General features: G+C 39.2%; 2 protein-coding genes across 9 annotated transcripts in view; one reads left to right on the plus strand and one right to left on the minus strand.

The window, feature by feature from the left end:
* Positions 1 to 7,219, minus strand: part of LOC134298055 (uncharacterized) — a 324,686-nt gene extending 317,467 nt beyond the window's left edge. The window contains exon 1 of the transcript XR_010005036.1: positions 7,202 to 7,219. The gene's annotated coding sequence lies outside the window, so the exon portion shown is untranslated. The remainder of the gene's footprint in view (positions 1 to 7,201) is intronic.
* nlgn1 (neuroligin 1) overlaps positions 1 to 12,862 on the plus strand; it is an 816,109-nt gene that overhangs the window by 683,900 nt on the left and 119,347 nt on the right. The window lies entirely within an intron of this gene.

The raw sequence follows: 12,862 nt of genomic DNA on the forward strand, positions 1-12,862 counted from the left end.
GCTATGTAGTAATTACTGTATTTACAAATTTAGCACCAAATATCACGATGTATTGAAAACATTGACTACAAAAATGTGTTGGATAATCCAGAATGTTGGATAAGCGAGTGTTGCATAAGTGAGACTCTACTGTACTATTTTCTGCACAAGCAAATCTGGAGATTCTGTACAAGCAAAAACCCTGAATCACTAAGATTTTTTCCCCCAACAAATTCAGATAGATTTATTCAGGAAACAAGAATTGATCACAGCATGCAATTGTCAGAACTGAGAACCTTTCAACTACAGAGTATACTGAAAGCACAAGGCAGTTTAAACATTTTTAATTTTTCAGCTATTTGTCAACAACCCATAACATTCTGGCTTCCTAGTCTTTACCTCACTCCTTTCATATCCCACATTTCTCATAGGAACAACTTTGCGGAAAAGTTTCTTGTCATTCCAGGTTTGTCCTCATTGGGCTTTTCTCATTTTCCAATTTTTAAGATATTTTCAAATATTTTTCCAGCCCTGATTTGGTCCTCCCTTTGATATTGTCTAGATTAGCTAGTTTTGTTCAGATGCTACATTCTGCCTTTCCTGGGTTTAATTTTTTTCCAAAAGAGGAAGGACAATTATGTTATTCCATTGCTGAAAAACGAATGCGGTGTTTTCTGGCACTTTAACAAATAAAGCACTTTTCCTGGCATAAGGTTTTATGAACTCTAGCCCACTTCATCAGTTGCATCTCATGAAGTGGGCCAGAATCTGCGAAAATGTTTGACATGTAATGCTTGTTAGTAAGTTTTTGAGGCAACACAAAATATTTTCTTGTTAGTCTCATGCTTAGTTGTCAGTGAAATCATTCTCCTCCCTCCCTCCCTCCCTTTTTTTGTGTCTTCAGCAAGTGGGGGTGCACAAAACAACAATGCAGGAGCTTAATATGGTGCTTCGAAATAAACCCATAGTCTTTAAAGTTCAGCAATATAAAAGCCCCCTCAGTCATCTGGAGGTGCTAAGCCTCCCCTCAGGTTTGAACAGTATCATGAATGTTGTGTATGTTTTGCTTCTCTTGCTAATGTTTACAATTAGGCTTGTTAGCATTACAAGCTTGCTTCCAATTACTGAAGCTTGATAACAGAAGGAGAGATACACTTTAAAAGCCTGGCTGCCATAAAAGCATATCTGAAGTCCCCCTGGGAAGAAACAGCAGGGGTCTTTTGTGGTGGGGAATTTCATTTTCTCAGTGCTTTTCCCCCCACCTCCCATCAAGATCTTTGAAGGACTCTTTCATGTGGCATCATCTGCCTCTTCACAGGAGCTTGAGGGTCACAGTTTACTGCTTTTGATGCACTTGATATCCTACAGACACCATTACTTCCATGCAGCAGTTTTGGGTTGGTGCCCTTTTATGCAAATACATGCAACATCTTGTAATAGCCAAGCAAGATGAACTCCTCATACAATATTTGTATGCAGAAAATTTGATGAACCTTGATGAACCGTCCTTGCAGACGGCCAATTCTCTCACTCCAGAAGCAACTCCGCTTGCTCCTGACATGAAAAAACAAAACAAAAACCAAACTTGATGAAGCTCTTGTTGAAATCATTTAGTGGTGACAGGAGATGTTCCAACAACTGGGCTTTATTTTGGAAAGAGTTCCAGCTCATTCATGCTTATGCTCTCTTGCAAATGTATCAGGCAGGACTACCCTTTTTAAATGACTATCAAGCTATCTGACAAGGCTTTCTCCAAACATTTCACAGGTTAAAATGGGGCTGGAAATGGCCAAACAACATGAGAGTGTTGTCAAGAGGACACCACTTAGTAATGAGAAAAAGCACACATGCTAGGAGAAGCTGCAACCATTTCCTTTTGCCTGCGCTTACTGGGAAGGATAAGACTTTGCCCTCTCCTCTCCCCACTGATAAACTATTTTTGCAGCTTCGACTCAATTTGTATCAGTGAGTTTGCAGTAAGCTTAGGATGACAAGGGAAAGTAAGAGGATGAGAGAGTAACTGGGACATGTTTAAATCAACTGCAAAAATGAGGCGACAGAGGGTGAACTAGGACTGTCCCTGACAAATAAGGACAGTTGAGGGATATTTCCTGGGGCAATTTGTTCCAGTGTTCCACTATTCGGCAATGCGTGCCTAGATAGAAAGCTGAATGCTGGGAGACTCAGAACAGACAAAAGATAATGCTTCTTCACACCGTAAATTGTGAAAGTGAGATTCATTACTACAGGATATCATGATGGCTATCAGTGTGAATGGTTTTAAAAGAGGATTGGATAAATTCAGGGAAGTCATGGCATTAATGGTTACTACTAGTCACAAAGGATGTGTGTGTGTGTGTATGGTTTGGTAACAGGCAGAATGCCTTTATAGATTAGATTCTGGGAAATACAAAATTTAGGGTTTTGTTGCAATCATAAGCTGATGATGGACTTCCCATCGGCATTCTTGTGTAAAGGGAATGCTGGACTAAGGATAATAATTTGGTCTAGTCTTTCTTTGACAAGTATCATTAGTAAACGATAGTAACAAATTTCATTACTATTTCATTAAAGTCATTCTGCAGGTGGGAGGCTCCTTTCTCCCTCCTTTTTAAATCCATTGGAGTGACACTTGCTACAACAGTAGAACATGTTTAACACTGTTACCCTCCCAAGTTTCAGAATGTTTCACTCATCTATTGTTTTTTGAGGAATCTGTTTAGTTTTTACCAAAAATTTTTTTAAAAAAAACTACAAGAGCTATGTTCTGGAATTTCTCTAAAGTTACACAACATAACCAGGGCATAATTCCCTCCCCCCCCCCCCCCCCCAAATTTCAGAAAGATCAACACATCAGATTTTAGGGGAAGGGTTTCATTTTTTGTCAAGAAAAAAATCTTTTTTTTTTTAGCTGCTATGACTATCTGGAGTGGGGTGGGGTGGTGCAGGGTCACAGAGATCACACTAGCACTAGAAAAAACAGCTAATGCAACTTGTGTTTGGGTTAATCAAGTGGTTGTGTTCTTTTGTGCTGGATTATGCACACAGAGATCAAACCTGCACTAGAAAAAAACAGTTAAGGCAACTTGTGTCTGAGCTAAGCAACAGGTTGTGTGCTTTTTTCTTTTCTTTTTTGCTGGATTATGCACCACAGAGATCACACTAGTGCTAGAAAATGATGCCAAGGCAAGCTGTGGCTGGGTGAAAAAAATGGATCTATGAACACACACAGCACACAGAGAGCAATTTACCCCAGGCAGTAACCCTAAAAGATGCCCTAAAATGCAGCGTATATATTCGTGTCAGGAGCAACTTGAGTCGCTTATGGAGTGAGAAGGTCATAAGGCAAAAGGTGCCCACCCCCCCCACCCCCCAAAAAAGAATAAGCAAGCTCCGCCACTGACTCCTCTCCCTCCCTCAGCTCTGATTAGCTGAGCATATGGCAACACCTTTGGCTTCACCTCCCAGTAATGCTTGATTGCTCTGTGAATGAAAACTGTGTCACAGAGGTACGATGTTTATGCAACTTATGAAAAAATACTAGCCTAAAGTTTTGATTCTTAATTTTTTTGGCACGAAAAATGGCCACGTGTCAAATATTGCATCATAGTACAAATCTAATGAATTTGATCTGACTTACGATGAGCTATGAAAAGTTTGCACAGCCGTACAGACTAACAGCAAGATGCCCAGGGAAAAGAGGGGTTTTTTTCCGCAAAAAAATCATTTTTATTGTAATGCTAGTGGATTGACTACATTTTTGGTTGGACTTTTTCTGCATAAACATTAAGATCAGAGAGTTTACCGACTCTGTAGCCTGCAATATATAGTTGTCCATAAGAGAAGCATTTGTTTTCTAATTTCAAACTGCACACTTGCAAAGATTGCCCCTGCACTTTATTGATAGTCATTGAGAATGCAAGGTGTATTGGTAATTGAAGTCATTTGAACTCAAACGCCATGTTGGTCGGAATGAGTGGGATTCCCAGGGCAATCACCCCCAACTCTTGCCTAGTTTTGTCCAGGTCTGTCATTTGTGTGGATCTCTGTGATCTGTTGAAGTTGGAGCTGAATCGGGTAAAGGTACTGCAAATCCCATCATTTGTGGGCCATCCTCCTCTATCAGCACCAGGATGTAATGTGGATAATGGGGTGTCTGTGTGCCAAATATGTCCATCATTCGTGGGGATCGCAGTGGTCTGTGGGAGCTGATTTGGGTGACGGTACTGCACATCCCATCATCCGTGGTTTGTTCTCCTCTAACTGCACCAGGACATGAAGTGGGTCATGGGGGGGGGGGGGTCTGTGTGCCAGGTTTGGTCCTGATCTATCATTGGTACAAGTCATAGTGGTTTGTGGGAGCTGAAGTGATTGAATGTACTTCATATCCCATCATCCGCGGTTCTCCCTTCCTCAAACTCATTTTACTATTAAAAAAAATGTATGCATATTGGAATGCAATGTTTTGTCCAAATTTCAAGTTAATCAACCGACTGCTTTTCGAGTTCTGCATGCACAAACATATGCAGAATGTATTTTTCATATAAAGATTTGTATATATGTAATCTCCTTTGTTTGAATAACTTCATGAAAACCCTGTATGTATAACAATAGGTAAAGAATTTGTTAAATGCTTTACTTCCTTTATGTCTCTTTTCTGTAAATTCTTTTCTTTTCCAGGCTTTACACAAATACCTTATTGGACTGAGATATATTGAATGTAGAAATGTAGGCCAAGTAAATCCATGGAAGAGTTTTAATGCTGCAATCTGAAGCAGTGAATGATCTCTTGTATGGTTTCCCTTTACTAGTGCTTCTCCCTTATTCTGAAGTTATTAAATTCAATTCCCCTGGGCATTGTATCTTATTGGGGTTTATCTCCATCTAGAGTTCTACTTTTCCTCATATCAACCCCTGCTGCTCTGACACTATGTAATCTATTCTGTGACTTGCTTCCATTACTGGCTCTAGTTAAAACCAGCTTCCATTTTAAAAAAAGGTTACAATTTTATTGGGAGTTTACTTCAGATCAGGCTCTGTACTCCTGACAGAGACAATCTCTCTGGGTCCAGAGGCCAGGCCTCAGAGGGAAAGCGGGGAGATGTGTAGCTCTTTTAAGAGGTTGTTTGCTCTGATCTGCTTTGTGTAACCTTGACTCTTTTCCTTGCACAATTTGTCATTTTATATTGCACTGGGACACACTTGAAATGAACCAATAAAGCCTATGACACCTTTTCTCGGCCTCAAGGGAAACCAATTCTTGACCTAGAGGGAGCTCCTGTGGCTCTTAATAGCTACAGTAAAGCTGAGAAAGCATAGCTTTCTCCCACCATCTCCTTACTTTGTAGCTATTAAAAACCCCGGGAGACTACAGGTGAAAAGCAGGTATTCTTACAGGTACAAACCTGTACACCTATTATTTTCATCCAGACCTAGTTTACAATACTTTAGTCAACTCCTCATCTAAAGCTTATCTTCATGGAATGAAAACCCTATACTCAGTCTGAATGGATCCCTTATAGTCTTCACAGTACACAGGCTTTTGAATATAGTCTACTTTTGCCTCACTTTAGGCAAAAACAGAGGATATTCTAGAGTTGGCTTAAAACTCCAGAATATATCAGACTTTCAAGGCAGTATAGATGGCTGGATCATGTCCAGTTTGAGCCAGTCTGTTGTCTAAATGGACAGCTCCACCATCACTCTTTCCCTGTGATAATCGGTGCAACAAAAGTGAATGGCTTGCCTGTCTCACCACCACTTCTACCCAGCCATAAAGCTCTGTCCAAGTGCCTGTCCACTACATTTGCTAATGTCAGATTGGGAGTGAGTTGCTCTGGATCCAGATTTACCTTAGGCAAGCCTGCCTGCTGTAGGGGAGTTCTTTGTTTTTGGTTTCATTTTATACTCATTTCTACATTCCTTAATCTGAGTGTGGATCTGTGGAATCCACCAGTGAGGTTCCATTTGTAAATCCCGTGATTCCATCAAGGGGGGAAAATCACTAGTTTTAACAAACTTTCTGTCAACACCTTTGGAATGTTTTGAAATGTTCAAGTTCCTATATATTCACAAAAGGCCCCATATTTTGGTAAATGTGTTGGCATTCCTAAGGGAATAAGCCCAAAAGATAATACAACTAAAACAAAACGGTCAAAGCATGTCTAGTCCACATTCTGTTCATACAGTGGCTAAATAGTTGCTTGTGATAAACCTGAAAATAACACATTTCAGGTCCCTCTTGCATTGTATCATTTTGTATGATACAAACATACACAGCTGGTACACAGAGCCTCTGACTCTGATTCTGAAAAAGATATCTATCATGACTTATAACTGTGTTATCTTATTCCATCTGATCAGCTGTTCAGTCCTCAATGAGTCCTCAAGGGACATGTCAAAGGACTTTTAGAAGATGTACTTTTAGAACTGCACACTTTCTAAGTTAACCTGTTTTCATGTCTGGGGCTAGAGCTGAGCCAAGATCTTTCTCAAGCAGCCTGGTTTTGGACTACACATCTTTTTCTGCTAAGGCTCCATGGCTCACCACCATATGTTCCAAGCCGAATGATATAACTCTTTTAAGTGTAATAGATGGAATTACGTCTTAACTTGTTGGTGTCAAGGGGATTCCACTCTTCAACTTGGGTACACTTCATTTCATTCTGTGCCCTCTGTGTTTTATGGCTTATGTAGTAAGGAATGCTTCCTGTGAGGACCAATTAAAAACACTATTTCTCTGTTTGCATCTTTCTTTGCCCCTTATGTCTCTGAGTAGCTCTACAGTGAACTGTCTATGCATCTTGCAGCAGGTCCTTCCATCCCTATCTCTCATGACTCCAGTATTGCTCCTTGGTTCTTCATGGGCATGATTAGGTGAGCATGCACATGCTCCTCTCCTTTAGGTCTTATGACCCTCTGAATTTAGTGGCTATGACAGCAATCTTTTCCATATATGCCCAGAGGTACTCCAGAGGCTACTCCTTAATTATTCTTGTCCCTGTGCTTGTAATGAGAGAATGCTGTAGTCATGTTCTGAGCAATTGCTACCCAATAGCACTGACTTTCTTTATGAAAACTTTGTATCTTCCAAGGCATCCAGAATGCAAAGTTTATCTAACCTCAAAGCAATTGCATAGGGTTTGCTTTTCTTTCATGTGCAGGAAATGTCCTTATTTTAGTTAAATAATTGGTTATTTATGCAGGTGGTACTTCAGAGCACAGTTGTCTTCTTGTTTCCCTCTTTCTGGGAAAGGGACAGTTCTCAGTCAAGAGCACCAAACACAAAGCAAAATATGCTATTTTTCCTGAATCATGTTTTGAATCAAAAATATCACGGAACAGTTTTGGCACAATATATTACTGGCTGAGACCTGTTTCTACACAGGCTAAATAAAGCAGACTTATGTTGAACCCTCTGTGAGCAGTCCACATGATGTCCAACTAGTTTCACAATAGAAGCACTGCTTCTAGCTGTTAATTCAACACAAGAAGAATTGAATTTTACTCCAGAGCTTCCAGGATGCCTTGAAGTACTCTCAGAGTTTTCAATATGTAATCACTTGAATCAGGCTGGATCCAGGGTGAATCTGTTTCCATACACCAAAATATCATCATCATCATCATCATCATCATCATCATCATCATCATCATCATCATCAAATTTATTTGTAACCTGCCCTATCTCCTGAGGGGACTCAGGGTGGTTTCCATGAAAAAATAACAAACATTTAATGCCAGCAAAGAAAAAACAACAACATAACAGATCAGAACAATAAATAAACAGCATGAATGTAAACTTATAAAGGACCACAAATAACCAAAAGTTAAAACTAAGACTAATAAAAAGACCTCACAATTGTTTCACCGGCCAGAAGCAGCAAGAAGATCTTTCCTGGCTATGTCACTTCTGGTGATCACATGACTGGGTTTCCTGTTGTGACCTCACCCGAAGTGACATTCTCATCAAGGTTCTTCCAAGAAGCTGGTCAGCAAAACAATGGTAGTGCCCCCCAAGAGGACAGGGCACCAGTGCTAATACATAGTCTGCTGAATGTGTGGACTGCAATATGGTTTTGGCTCCATATCATATTCCAGATGGTGTATCCAGATAACAGTACCCCAGGTCAACTGTTACCAGCAGTTCTGTGGAATTTGAAGAAGCACAAATAGAGGGAGAAAGGGAGAAATGTATCAAGAGGGAGGCCAAGCCTTGTCAGGATCACCTTCCATCTGGAAAACAATGTCATCACTCTGAATGAACATGTAGATCAAGAATAGGTCTCTAAAATCACCTACGGACCCATGACCAAGACCCTACATTTGGAAGACAATCATACTTGGCCATGAGCAATAGACTATGATGATGACCCCAGATTATTTCAGTAGGTAGATGCAGCCCAAAAGAACAAAGAATCCTAATTTTAAAAATACAGAAGATTTGCTTGGAGATCTTTTTTTCTCAGTCATGGGGTTTTTCACAACAATTATAGCACGATGGTGGAGAATTGTCAACTAGAAAGCTATCATGAATCTGCAATCTCCACGATTCCATAGGAATCATAGTGCTATAACTTTCTAGTGTGCAAAGACCTTATATTTGATTTGATATTAAAATAAACAGGGTGACAAGTGGCTAAAACCTGAGGGTATTTTCAAAATACTTTGGATTATAATTTTGAAAAATGCCTATGTTGGAAATCTAGTTTTATTTATGGGATGAATAGTGGCCTTATTAGGGGTCACAATGCTTACTTATAGTTTGAGTGCAGTATTCTGATATACATCATTGCAGCATTGCAGGGATATTATGTCAGCAGATTCACTGGTACTCAAATTTAGGCTATATTCCAGTTGTGATTCTTTAGTTCAAAGGGGGACAAGAGAAAAAAAGTTTCAAGAAAGTTTTTTTACTTTTTTTTAAAAAAAAAAATCATGACATCTACCAATTTGCATATGCAGTAATAAATTCTGTCTCATTATGCTTATCAGAATGGATGTGGCATTGAAGGTGTTATATTGTGCTGTGCATCAGACAAGGAGGTTCAGTGTACTGAGTGAAATCTTCATAAGTTAACAGCCTCTTTAGGTAATGCCTAATACAATTCAGTTTATTAGTGCTGTGGTACATATGCGGCATTCTTGGAGGTTGGCAGCCATCCATGTCTGTTCTGGAGAGGATTTTTTTCTCCCTTCTTCTTTCTTCCGACCTTGAATTTGACTTCAGAATAATACATTTGAAGAGACTGAAGGCAAATGATACCATGAGAATAATATACTTTAAATTGCAAATATTGTCTAATATCTTTATTGAAAACTATTTAAAAACCCATAAAGTTTTATGGGTGAGAGGAGAGTAGTGCAGGGCCAATCTACCCCTTCCCTCTGCCATCATGCTTCTCTAGACTGCATTTCTTTCCTAACTAAGCTAAGCTTCTCCCCACAACAAGAAACAGGATTGAAGATAACTGAAATATCACCAATTCATAGACTTATTAATTGTATGTGGGAAACTTCGCATAATCAGGGCTTTATCACATTGAACTTTTGTCAAGGCTTCGACTTTTGTCGAGGAGCCCCGGTGGCAAAGTGTGTTAAAGCACTGAGCTGCTGAACTTGCAGACCGAAAGGTCCCAGGTTCAAGATCCTGGGAGCGGAGTGAGCGCCTGCTGTTGCTCCAGCTTCTGCCAACCTAGCAGTTTGAAAACATGTCAATGTGAGTAGATCAATAGGTACCACTCCGGCGGGAAGGTAACGGCACTCCATGCAGTCATGCCGGCCACGTGACCTTGGAGGTGTCTACGGACAACGCCGGCTCTTTGCCTTAGAAATGGAGATGAGCACCAACCCCCAGAGTCAGACATGACTGGACTTAACGTCAGGGGAAACCTTTACCTTTACCTTATCTATATATTACACTGCAAGTAAGGTACCCCTTTCTTTCTGATGTCAGCATTCAAATTCAGAGATGGTTTTGGGGGGCATATTCCAGTACTGAGTAGGATAATAGGAAAGGGTGAGGCTTAATGTCCCACCATTTATGCTTAAAAATTTTGATGATAATAACCAGGGTCTAGGAAAGGTTTTAGAATGGGGAAAATATAAAAATCTGGGAAATTGCAGGGAAAGTGTCATGGAGTATAGCTATCTGGGAAGGCTCAGAAGGCTAAACTGGAACAACAGTAGGGACACATTTCTCATCAAGGCTAAAGTTTTGCCATCCTTCTAAAGTCAGTCCTCCACATTTGCTACAATTAGGGATCAAAGGACCCCCACAAAAGTGAAAATCTGCAAATAAAAAATGCTAATTTTTTTAGCTGGGAGACTAGATCTCTAGGAATCTCTAGGTCCTCCAGCATGACTCTATGACCAGTTTCTGGTGAAAGTTGATCAAAGTACCATGAATAATCAAATCTGCAAAAGTCAAACTCGCAAATGCATAGGAACGACTATTTTATTTATTTATTTATTTATGGCACTTTTACGCCGCCTTTCTCATCTCCGAAGGGGACTCAAGGCGGCTTCACAACATAAGCAATAATTCAATGCTTTTAAAAACACAGTACAATTAAACAACAATTTAAATAAAATAAAATACTAAAATACAATTAAAAGCAATTAAAAGCTTTTGAATCCATACAACAAGGTAAATCACATGATCCATAGGCGTAGTCCGGGGCTGTTCCATTAGTCATTTACACATCTTTCGTATCTATTATTGCACTAGATTTCCAAAGGCTTGGCCAAGAGCCACATCTTTACTTTTTTGTAGAAGGTCAGGAGGGAGGGGGCTGATCTAATATCCCTGGGGAGAGAGCTCCATAGCCGAGGGCCACCACCAAGAAGGCCCTGTCTCTCGTCCCCACCAATCGCACCTGCGAAGAAGGCAGAATCGAGAGCTGGGCCTCCCCAGACGATCTTAAACTCCAAGATGGTTCATCTTTCACCCCCATCTCAACATCAAAAGTGTTGATCTTGGAAAAGAAAGGAATAACATTCACACTCTTGCTCCCTATAGGGAAACAATCTGGGTATGTATTAGCCTCCCAGATATTGTTGCCAGGTTTTCAGGAAGTAGGAATTTTGGTCCTAATAGTTACTTTTCCAAACTCTTCCCCCTTGAAACACTATCATCTGCAAATAATTCCCATATAACATAGCAATATCTTTTCCAGCTTGTGAAAGGAAGAAAAAAAAACAACACAAGGATTTTAGAAAAGCTCCACAGAAATAACTTCTGTTACTTTGAAAATACTATAATTTGAATCTAAATATAGTTTCAGAAACAAAGACTACTGTGGTGGTTGGTGTTTTTCATATTTGAAGCTTTCTCCTTTTGGGACTAAACTGCTGTCAGTCATTCCTTTTACCCCACAGTGGATTAGGTGTCTGGAAATTTGCCAATCTATCGTACTGCGTGTGTGATTTCTTTGAAGTCAGTTACATTGGCATTCTGCTAAATATGATGAATACCTAGTAAACTAGAACAAATTGAGGTCAGCATACCAATTATCTATGCTGTAGTATGCTTTTGTATTAAGATCTAACCTGAGGAGGGGGAAGGAGTCAAAAAAGCAGTGAGAGTTGTCATCTCCCACAGAACTGAGATTTTATTCTAAATCTGTATCAGTGAAATATGTTGTTGTAGTCCTCATTTTATTCTAATACTAATATAGATTCCCCTCAAGTGAGAAAGGTGGGGTAAAAATGCTGTAAATAAATAAATAAATAAATAAATAGAAAGTGTAGATCTAAGAAGTGACTTAAATCCAATGTCTTGTCCCCACTAAATCAGGCCCATTGAAACCAGTGGGATATATATAAGGATTTAGTTATAGGAGTAGATTTAGTTGGTTGGTTGGGACAAGCAGTTGGATTTAGTTCAGTGTGTGTAATAGGTGAAACTCTATGCGAATATGTACTTATTCAAAGAAATGAATATTCTTGTGCATTTTTATACACTTTTTCAAAATTCCAATCTTGAGACGAAACAGGATGGGCATGTGACTATTTAAAATTTGAAATAAAGTGTTTTCTAAATGTGCATTTAAATGTGCACTTGCTTTAAAATACATATTAAAATTGTTATTTTAAGAAACCAAGAGCCAAGAATGGCATGGCAACATGTTAAGAAATGAACAATCAGACAGATAACTGAATTTAAATAAAAATTCAATGACATGGTAGTGTTGGCTCATAATATCAGTATGCAAAGGATCTTTTAGTACCATAGAGACTAAATGAGAAACTAAATAAAGTTGGTATCGTAATTTCAATAATCTGAGATGTTCCGGTAATTTGATCCATATGAGAAATTACATATACTCATAAATTACCAATTTAGGACAATATTTCCCTTTTTGTTCTGATCTTCACAATGTCAAATGCTATTCCATAGTTGCAGCTTTAATTGCATTATCACGTTCCTAAATGACTGGGAAGAACAGGACTGTCTTTACTTGTGAACAGCTAATATTTAATGAATTACATTTTTGTATGCCTTCTGTAAGTAACGTTGGCATTATTTTCTAACTTTGTGACTGAGCCTAATTATTGAGCCATGCTTATAGCACTAAACTTCAAATCTCTTACAGAGATGCCAGAGGTATAATTTCAGCAAACATGTATTAATTTTATGGGAGAAACTCTTGGGAATGTGGAGCTCTGGAGGGAGAGGGAGAGAACCAAAGTATATACTATTCCTGCTTCATTACCAGAAAAGAAGGGGAAGTAGACTATAATTCCTCACATTGCAGCAGGAATAGATTATAGAATCAATCAACCTTGTAAAAATAAACCGATTGACACTGAAGTCTGTCAGGTGATTAATAGGGGAACTAGCAGTTCAGAACCTTAAGGACATTTTGAGGAGTACCGTAGAATT

The sequence above is a fragment of the Anolis carolinensis genome, chromosome 3 (assembly GCF_035594765.1).
Source record: "Anolis carolinensis isolate JA03-04 chromosome 3, rAnoCar3.1.pri, whole genome shotgun sequence".
Classification (NCBI taxonomy): Eukaryota; Metazoa; Chordata; class Lepidosauria; order Squamata; family Dactyloidae; genus Anolis; species Anolis carolinensis.